An 11053-nucleotide genomic window follows, 5' to 3' on the forward strand; every position below is an offset into this window, starting at 1 on the left:
GTTAATTTTCAAAAAATGATGGGTTATTTGGTTTTTGGTACTCAGTTTTTAACCAAAACTTGATTTTGGTCTAACATTTGTCCAGCCTTTGCGTTTGGTCTAAAGACCAACGTTGACCCGCGTTGACTCCGTTGAGTGGTGACGTGTTTAACCGTTGACTTGATTTTTTTTTTTGGTACCCTCCAAAAAATAATATATTTTTATTACTTCCCTGAATTCTCATTCAAGCCACAGTATCCACAACACCATCATCTTCAGCTCAAACCCTTGAATTCTACAGCATCTCAGTTTCAATCCCTTTCAACTTCATTACAGACCAACCCATTCTTCCTTACATTATCAAGATTCAAAAGCCATTCAATTCATAATCCAAAATCAAGCCCTAATTCTAAATCTCCACAGCCTTATCAAAATATAAGATAAATCAGCAACCACAACCATCATCCTCGAATGCAGAGAACCCTAATTCTAATTCGGGAAGAACGGAAAGGATCAATGGAATCCCTAATTTGATTTCAAACTTCAATCTAACCCATTTCTCTATCACTTACACATCCATCTCCAGAACCCATTCCATATCTGCTGACCCTAACTTCTAATTTCTTCACATAAACCAGAAACAACAGATTCATCATCTCTTCTTTCATTAGGTGATTGATAAAAATTCAACAAATTTCTTCACCGATTCCCCGATCTCGTTTCTTGTTCTCGACAAGCATTAAAACTCATCAATTCATCTGTGTTCTTCCTCACTAGAATAGTCTCACAAAACTGCGCCTCCATTTCTCACCTCTCTGAAATTTAGGTGTGATGTAACGATAGAGAAATTCCCGATCTAGTTTTAGGGTTGATCATAAGGAGACGTTAAAGGCACCCGTTTAGATGGATAAAAGCTATCGTTCTAGGGATTGTTTTGTGAATACACAATTATTTAGGGGTGCATGAAAAAATAAACCAAGTCAAATAGTTAGACACATCATCATGTAACGAGTCAACGCGGGTCAACGTTGGTCTTTAGACCAAACGCAAAGGATGGAAAAATGTTAGACCAAACCCAGGTTTTGGTCAAAAATTGAGTACCAAAAACCAAATAATCCAAAAATGATCCATAACCAATCTTGAACGAAACAGAAAATTGCACGTTGGTGGAGTCGTGCTCATAACGTGTTGTAGTAAAATCATATAGAAGAAGGCAAAGAGGCAGAGAATGAGAAGGAATCTCTCCATTAACGAAATATGGTGGTTATGTCATGGATAAAGACCCCCGTACGATTCGAGATCCTGTGGCCTGGAAAAAACGGCGGGAGAAGTAATTCGTGACCGCACAGATGGGAGAGGGTAATTCGGAGCCGTCCGATTCTGTCTCCGTGCGTTCATTGGGTTCTCTTTCTTTCTCATAAACCCTATACGCAACTACTCCTTCTTTATCCGCGTGGTTTCGTGGGAGAGATCGCTGATTTTGTGATGCGATTATATTATAATCTCACAGGTAATTCTTCTGTGTCCGCCACCTCTTTCATTCTTCTGAATTCTCTTCTGAAACCAAACCCTCTTCTAGGTTGTCTCTTCAAATTCCGGTCCTATTGTTGGGTGTTAACGAACTTTCTCTGAGGAATTTCTTCCATTGAAGCAAAGCTATTGGTTAGAGATGATACTGCTGCTGTAATTCCAAGATCGTTAACCTTATTTTGATCTCTATCTCACAGTTGCTTAATTATTCATTGAATTTGGGTTTTTTTAATTTAATAAATTGAATGGAAATCCTGATTTTGTTTTCAACATCATCAAATAGGTCGTTCAAGAATCCCTGATGATTTCACGGATTTTCCTTTTTGAGGTTAGTTTCATAAAGAACCCTAATTTATTTTGTAGAAATTTTAATCCCTGATTTCATTATGGATATGAGAAATTCTTAATTAGTATCCTGAATTATCTTTGTTGGTGATGAAGAAGATGTATATAGAAATATTGATTGACGTTTTTGATTGATTGATGCCCAGGAAGGAAGTGACACACAATTGATTCGTTATTAACTATCAATTGATTCGTTACTGCGAAATGCATATAAGTAGAAAACACTGATTTTTTTGGTTCAACTGTAATCTCTTCGCCAGGTCTTTGAAGCGAAATTTGAAGGAATCGGGAGCAGTTTTGAGATCGAGGGATACGGATAAGGCTTAAGAAAGGGATGATGATGGTTGTGCTGATTGTTTTGGTTGACTAAAACTCGTGGGAAGGTAAATCAGAATACATAAATTAGGATTTGTCAATTGACTCTTGAATTGAATTATAAACTGAGTAATTAGTGATGCGTTTGTTCTTAATTGAAGAATAGAGAATTCTATAGGGTTCAATTTTAGTTTCTTTTGGAAATTGAAATCTTAAGTTAGGGTTTTTGTGAATTGAATCAGAAATTTTGGGCAAAGTTGAATCAGAAGGATAAGAAGAAACATGCTAAAACCTTATAATTGTTATCTCTGCAGGGGTTTCTTAGGTCTGAATTCGATCTAAACTAATGTATTACGGTTACCAATTATGATAATAGGATTGAAATCTTAACTTTACGCCCAATTTTTATTGATTCAATACTTTGAAACTCACTTGTTGGGGTTGTTGTTGGTGCTGGATGGAAAAGTGTCATAGCTTATGTGAACCTAGCCTGCTATTACTTGGTCAGAATTCCTCTTCAAATGATCCTCGGTTACCTTATCGATTTTCAAGTTACAGTAATTTATTTACTAAAAGTTTGTCTATGCTAAACCATAAAGCAATCCTGAGTGATATAGCCAGCAAGTACTCTGATGGTAAACAACGGCTGTGTGACGGTGTGAGGTCAGTCTTATTATCTACTTTAAGTCTCTGCACCTATTGGAAAAAGTGCTGTTTGAAAAATTACAGCAGAAAACGTTGCTTCCAATGAGATACGGTTTTCTGACTTTAATTGGTCAAGTGTTACTTTGTTTGAAACTAACTCGAGTATGCTATTGTATGTAATGTATAGCTTCCTTGCCTACCGAATCCGCCACCCACCGTGGAAGACTTGATGCAGACTTGAGTATCATCAATACTTCATTGGGAACGCCAATTCAAAAGGGATCGTTACCGAATTTGTCAGTTCACGTGTACTGGAATTTTATTCTTTCGTATTTTTTTCCAGCAAGATAATTTGTTGGAATGTAGTGTGTATCCTAGTTAGCAATTCGGGATTCGACAAACGTACGGAACGACAAACGTACGAGTATTATACGGTTTTGTAAAATTCAGATTCCCTCCAAAATTCGGTCAACGGGACGTGATTCATCAGTAATTCGGAACGGCATACGTACGTGTATAATTCGATTTATAAATGTGAGTTCGCTCTGAAAATTCGGTATCTATATATGACAAATAATTTGTATTTATAAGGTCATAGACCAATTTTATGCATATGTGTGAGTTATTTAAAGAAAAAATAAACTTAATATGATGATATTAATTATATATACAACATTAGTCATCCAAGAGGACGTCATATGGTGGTTTAGATGCTTGGTTAGTGAGTTTGAGATCTCTCTCACCTTCACCTTCAAATCTCTTCGGTCATTTTTGTTTCATAAAAATTACAACACGTCTAATATTGGGTCGTGTATGCTCGGGAGGCAGTAAATCCCAGAGAATAGGGTCTTTGAAAACGTAAAAGCTAAAGAATTTATGGAAAATTAAGCGGACGTATCATTCGGGATACGTAAAATTCTTGAACGATTCGCGAATAATCCGGGAATGCCACATAATACGCGATTTGGGTTCGGAGTTGCAAACGTTCGCGAATAAGACTGTAAAATTCGTGATAACGTGAATCATTCGCGAACTTACTAACTAGGGTGTGTATGAGGTTGCAACGGCCTAGAGGTACTATTGTTTCTTACCGTTTAATCGTGATTATGTACATGAAATCTCTAGGATTAAAATTTATTCATGTCTTTCCATTAAGGGGATGTGTCTTTACATGCAGGGCTACTGAACTAGCCTGGAAAGGAAATTAGGAGGCAGAGAAATTTAGGAATTAAAAAAGATTGGGTATTCAGTTGAAGAGAAATTTAGGAGGCAGAGTTTAATCACGAAGACGATGCAGAGGAAAGGAAGAACAAGGTAAACATGTGGAAACCCTAGAATTTTTAAATCTGTAATTTTTTTTATTTTTTATTACAGATTGATTGGAATCAGATTGGGTTGTTAGAGAAAAGCTTGCTGTCCATATTGATTTCCAGTTGATATTGATTAATTCAAGAATATTTTTTCACTTGACTGTTGTTATTGTTATATATTGTTGTTATCAATCCTAATGATCTTGCTGATGACGATGGGTTTGTTTTGGGATCGAATACTTTGTAGGAAAATCAATTCGGAGCAAGAAATAGAATATTGTAGAAATATGATCTTGCTGCTGTCTTTTCAAGTCAGAGTCCGTATATATGATCAAGAGATATGGGGTTTGAAGTAACTAATCGTAAAAACAATACCACCAGTTGAAAGACACAAAGTGTTTGAAAGAAAGCCTGAACCAGGGGAATACATTAGTATCCTCTGATGTTTTCTTTTTTGACATGTTCTACTCAGGGGAATACATTAGTATCTGATGTTGTTTGATTATTCATTCCCCTGAGTCTCTCTTTCTTCCCTGTAAGAGAACTCCATCAGCAACAACTGCATCCATTCTTTGTAATTTAAATTCCTACACCATCTTTATGTGTTTTTATTTAATCCCTTAATTTTTTTTGTGGATATACTGCTTGATTTGGATGTTAGACTGTGCAATGGACAAGCGCCACAGCCAGCATTTCATCGGTTCATGTATATGTATAGTAATTTAGGACAGTCTGCATTGCTAATGTCGTAGATCAGTTCTTTTAAACTTTGTATAATTGTTTGTTTATAGGGGAATAATGCTTATTCTTTTTTGCGGTTCTTCCTTGTTTATCTGTTGTAGATTGTATCTCCTGGCGAAAGTTTGTTGATTTTTTGCAGTGTTTTAGTTTGTGCTTTTGGAGGAAAAGAAAGAAGATGATGTAGAGGAATAAAAGAAGAAGGTATGCACATAAATAAAAACCCTAACGACAACTGTATTATCAAGTTCTTTTTTGGTTTTGATTCTTCTTTTTGATTAAACTATATCGGCAATGTATCTCAAATCAATATCGCTGTATCTTTAAATAGAGGTGATTCAGAAGTGCTAATAGTGTTGTGTTTTTTCTAAATTTCATATATTAAGGTATTGGATGTGTACAGATTTATGGTTTCAGCTTATTTATCTCCAGTTTTTTTTATATTCCCATTAGCTGTACAAGGAGACGTGTTGCTGAGCATTACAGTTGGGGACACCTGATGCAACTTTGAATCCATGAACTGGCTTAATGGGTACAAGGAGATTTGAATCAACTTAGAAAACTATATTTACTATTCTATCTGGTTCTTTTTCAGGTTCATGGAGCACCAGAAGAAGAATAAAAAACCAGTTAATCAATGAGTTTTAAGGTGACTGAGGGATAAATTATGTTCCTGAACTTTTTCTCTTCTTTTGATTGTCTTCCAAAGTTTAAATTCATTGTTATATGATGCGCTTGCAATTCTGTTCACTTTATTTTTTGATATTCGAAAATGGCATGTGCTCCTTTGTGCTGCAATGTCCCCTGTATAGTTAGGTACGTTAAACATAATATTGTAGTAACTGAATTACGTCTCCTGGCAGGTTCAATCGCAATAATTCGTGAAGCCTCAACAACGGCAGTTATATGATAAAGAAGTATTTATCGTATCACTGCACTATTTGCAGCCAATCCATAATCAGTGAAGCCTCAACAACGACAGTTATATGGGACCACAGATAATGATAGAAAGTGGGGTTGATGTGCTAATGGCCGCTGCAATGGGAGCTGATGAGTATTGATTTAGTATAGGAGGTTATTTCCAAGGGTTCGTGGAGTCTGATTTGGTTTGTGTTGGCAGGGAAGACATGTGAGATAGAAATCGGTTTGTTGTGCTGGAATTGAGAAATTGCAGGTGATGCAGGAATGAGGAATGTGCAGTGATGCTCAATGTATTGCAGCCGCATTTGAGTACCTGGGATTGAAGTGGTTTGTATCTCATTTTTGTATTTGTTTTTTTGGCTAAATTTTGATTAGGATTTTTGTTAATCTCTGTTACGATAGAAGAATAAGAAGCTTAAATTTTAGAAAAGGCCCAATTTCACGGCTTAACCAATGGTCTTAGTTATGTCTTCTTTGAAGAGATCCTATTAGGTTCATCTGATTTTGATTATTTGTTGATGAATTTGCAGGTTGATAATAACTGTGGAGGAGATGAGAGATTTGTGGTTGGGTTAGCTTCAAAGCCGGAAATATAGGTAATAAACATTGATTAGGATCAACACTTTTGTATGATGACTGAATTTGTATTTGCAGCTGATCCCATCAATCCGAACAAGTCCATAAAATGGCTATATAATGCCTCAGATGCTAGCCGCTGGCTTGCACGTGGTTGTTAGCTTTTATGTATCAGCATAAGTTTAGTATAATGAATTATATCAATCGTATATGTCTGGAGTCGGAGGTATTACTGGCATTAAGGGAAATAAGGCTGTTGATATTCCCTTCATGTAGTCTTTGAACTTTGAATGTCAATTTCCTATAATTAGCAGCATTAAGCCTTTCTATTTTGTGATATTCATTTTTGTCTTTCAAATTAAAGTTCTTTGATATGGTTTTGCACCTCTAAATTCCAGAAATTATCTCATGTCTCTGAATCTGCATTATTTTAGTGGTAGAAGCCTGAGGAGTTAAAAAAAAATTGAGTGTTTGGTTCGAAGCACTTCATTTTGTTTATTCTTTTATCCATGTTCTTATCGTTTGTGTGTTTCTATGTTTTGTAGGTCAGTTGTGTGGATCAAATTATATCAGTAGAAGACACATCGTGCCTAATTCTTAGTTGTTCATGGACATTAGAGTTGGCATAGTTGCCAGGGCAAGTAACCACATCGTGCTCGGGACCAGGATTTGAGGGTGAGAATCAAGATACGTTGTGATTCTGAAAACTCGAGTGTGGGATGTGACCACCAGTGCATTAGAGTTTCCCGTATTACATTGCTTCTTGGTTGCTCATATTGCTTGAATAATAAGTCCTTGAGCCTCTTGATGAAATGTTTGTGTACCAGGCTTGCCAATTCACATCTAAGTGCGGTATGTTCTCATGGGAATATGAATTTTGGTTTTCGCCAATCCAGATCTAAGTACGGTACGTTCTCATGGGAATATGGATTTGGTTTTCAAAGAATAATTTTGGATTGTAGAATTTGTTTATATGATTTGCTCGCTCACTTGGTGTTACTTATTGTCCCAGTGTCTTCAACTTCGTGCTAAAAAAAAATCTCTGTGTGAAGTATTTTTCTTTCGTGAATCGATGTATGCAATGGTTTCTTCTTCTCAGCACTTTCGTCGTTGTGAAAGTACTATTTTTTGACAAGCTTTCGAACTAAGGTTTTGCAGGATATCGGGGAGCTGATATCTACATCAACCCATATAGGCAGGCCATTTGGTTTTAATTATTACTTCCTACCAAATTCAGTGATCTAATGAATTTCATTCATATTTATACCCTATGTTTATGAGCATCGATATTTGCATCATGGGGATTTGATCTTTTATGAAGTAGCCATTGACATCACCGAGAAGATTTATTCAATCAATCTCCAGAGAGAGAGATTTTTTATCGATATGGCATCAGGATGAGGAATCACAAGGAACAAAGGAAGGTGTTATGATTTCTGGACAGATTTCAGTGAATGTATGTCCAATTGTAGAGATCCTGGAGATTTTTCTCTTCTTAGAGAAGATTATCCTGAGTGTCTTCATCATGCTAAAGAGGTTCGTTTGTTCCTTCTTTTTTGTATGGATCTGATTACTGAATTTGAAATTAACATGAAATTTTAATACAAATCCTAGCTTTGAATTTAGAGGTAACCTATTGGTTTTTTTTCTTATATTAATGTGCTAATTAAGTTTTATAGATGTGATTAGCTGTTACGATGACATGTTCTATTGATATTTTATCATAAGAAAGAAGACCTTTATCATAGGTTATTTACTTCGTTGATCCCTGACTACAGTTTATTGATATTTTACAAATCCCTAAATAAGTTTCCACAAATTAAATAGTTAATAATTGAGTATACTGAGTATTCAACATCCTAGGCTCATTGAAGGAAATTATTCGCTAAGAGCTGCAATTTGATGTTAAGGTTTCTGGTGGTAGTGTTCAGGTTGTGTAGCTGGTGACGATAAATTGATATTAGGTGGTGTTGGACGTCCAGATGATTTAAGAGGTCCAAGAGCTGGTGGTGTATAAGAACAGGTGGGAGAGGAAGTCAACGGGAAGTACTTGCTGGCTTCTGGTGTATGGACAAGTCATATGCAGTTCATTTAATGACACTTTTCCAGCTGCTTCTATCTCTTAATAAGACAAGTCTTTTAAATTATGGACCTGCGGGGCAATGGTAGCGCATCTGACACCAGGTCAGAAGGGTACGTGTTCGATTCACGTCAGGTCCAATTGTCGGTATTTAAACGTGCCCTATCCTACAGAAAGTGGAAGTGTTATTTTATGTTTTGGTTGAGATTCACGTCTTTCTCACAAGTGTTTATCTTTCCTAGACTTTAAGTAAGTCGTACGGTAGAGTAATTCGTTTAATGTGGATGCTTTTTATGGGCTAATGCTACATGTCTGCCTTTTCGAGATTGTGTCTCAGTGTCTCTACAGGAAGAAGTGGATGCACTTAACTTCAAGTCTCAACAAACAACAACTAAAGGTAACACTAACATGTAAGGGTTCTTGATTCCATGTGAATTTTTAAATTGTAAGCTTACATGTATGGGTTTTGATGTGCTTAACTTCAGGGCTGAACAAACAGCCACCAATGGTAACCATAACATCAGCAGAAATACACTTCAGACAAGCAACAACACATTTGAATAACTAATTCAGGGTATGGCTTATCTTCCCCTAATATTGTATCAGTTTTTATACAATTTTAACTTCTATCTTCCTAATGATAAGACTGTTATTTGTTGTTTCTGATTATGGCTTATGTTCAATTATATCTCATCGTTAAGCCTTATTGCATGCAGATTGTCCAACAAGCCCGCATACCTGGAGAACATGTATATGTTCACACAGAACGTCTGTAGTAGGAATTAAAGCCGATGGTAGTGGGTATTTATGGTAAGAACTACCATGATAATGTTGTAGTTACTACAATTTTGTACACAAACTAAATCAAGGACCTGTGGCGCAATGGTAGCGCACCTGACTTCATGTCAGAATGGTACGTGTTTTATTCACGTTAGGCCCAATTGTCGCTATTCAACCGTGTCCTACGAATAGTTAAAGTCCTATGAATAGTTAAAAGTGTTGTTTCTGTTTTGGTTGAGATACTCACTGTTTAGTTTGTTATCTGGGTATTTCGTATGTAAGTTGTTGTAGATCCTCGCAACATTGAACGAGAATCTAGATTGCCTATAAAGAAGTTGTCTGCTTCTTTGGTTGCAGAAAAGGTATAATTTTGGTTGATTTTTATTTCACCCGTATGAGGTTTCTATTTTGCATTACGATGGAGAGAAACATAACACTAAGATTTGTGAAGGATCCACAGAGGAATGTTGGTGTGGTATATATTGACAACGAAAAAGGAAGGTAATGGTAATGTTTGTAATATCTGCAAGTTTAGTGGGAGCGGAATTGTCATGTGGGTTACAGGTTCTCTTCATGTTCAGTTGATTTAATAGTGACATTCAATACTAAAATTTTAAGGTAGACACTTATAATAAATTCATGTCGGATGTTTCTGACAACACTTGCAAATATGTTGGTTGTGTTTGATCCAACTAATTAAACACGCTACTGTGACCCGACTAACTAACACACTATAATATGATACGACCAACTAAATATTGGGACCGTTCTGTTATGACCCGGTTAACTAAATATGCTCTTGACTATTACGCACAGGATGAACTAACACATTGCTTTTAAATTTTCTCCACTGTCGGGGCCGTAGGTCCCGGATTTTCGGTTATTATGATCCAACTAATTAAACACTCTACTGTGAGCCGACAAACTAACACACTATAATATGACACGACCAACTAAATATTTAGGACCATATCTGCTTTTAAATTTTCTCGACCGCCGGGGTGGAAGGTTCCGGCTTTCCCGCTACTTTGATCCAACTAATTCAACACTGTACTGTGAGGCGACTAATAACACACTATAATATGACACGACCAACTAAATATTTAGGACCATATCTGCTTTTAAATTTTCTCGACCACCAGGGCCGTAGGTCCCGGCTTTCCGGCTAATATGATCCAACTAATTAAACACCCTACTGTGAGCCGACTAACTAACAAGCTATAATATGATACGACCAATTAAATATTTGGGCATTGCTTTTAAATTTTCACCACCGCCGAGGCCGTAGGTCCCGGCTTTCCGGCTACTATGATCTAACTAATTAAACACTCTATTGTGAGCCGACTAACTAACACAATATAATATGACACGACCAACTAAATATTTGGTCACTATATCTGCTTTTAAATTTTCTCCACCACCGGGGCCGTAGGTCCCGGCGTTTCGGCTACTATGATCCAACTAATTAAATACTCTATTGTGAGCCGACTAATGAATACAATATAATATGACACGACCAACTAAATATCTGGGCACTATATCTTCTTTTAAATTTTCTCTACCGCTGGGGCCGTAGGTCCCGGCTTTCGGCTACTATGATCCAACTAATTAAACACTCTACTGTGAGCCGACTAACTAACACACTATAATATGACACGACCAACTAAATATTTATGACTGTATCTGCTTTTAAATTTTCTCGACCGCCGGGGCCATAGGTCCCGGCTACTATGATCCAACTAATTAAACACTCTACTGTGCGCCGACTAACTAACAAACTATAATATGACTCGGCCAACTAAATATTTGGGCACTGTATCTGCTTCTAAATTTT

General features: G+C 36.6%; 1 long non-coding RNA gene across 17 annotated transcripts; it reads left to right on the top strand.

Annotated features, from left to right (window-relative positions):
* Window positions 1–246: 246 nt before the first annotated feature.
* LOC113276207 lies at window positions 247–9603 on the top strand. Of its 17 annotated transcripts, none has more exons than XR_003324159.1 (14): window positions 247–1489; window positions 1793–1837; window positions 2115–3888; window positions 3992–4128; window positions 4372–5066; window positions 5458–5511; window positions 5726–6110; window positions 6314–6379; window positions 6905–7034; window positions 7187–7266; window positions 7372–7895; window positions 8291–8836; window positions 8925–9013; window positions 9156–9603. It is a non-coding gene; the product is annotated as an uncharacterized LOC113276207 (long non-coding RNA). The 17 variants fall into 17 exon arrangements; XR_003324161.1 differs by having other exon boundaries at window positions 7518–7895; XR_003324169.1 differs by adding an exon at window positions 1559–1662 and having other exon boundaries at window positions 6905–7895.
* The last annotated feature ends 1450 nt before the right edge of the window (window positions 9604–11053 follow it).

This window comes from Papaver somniferum, chromosome 4 (genome assembly GCF_003573695.1).
Source record: "Papaver somniferum cultivar HN1 chromosome 4, ASM357369v1, whole genome shotgun sequence".
NCBI lineage: Eukaryota > Viridiplantae > Streptophyta > Magnoliopsida > Ranunculales > Papaveraceae > Papaver > Papaver somniferum.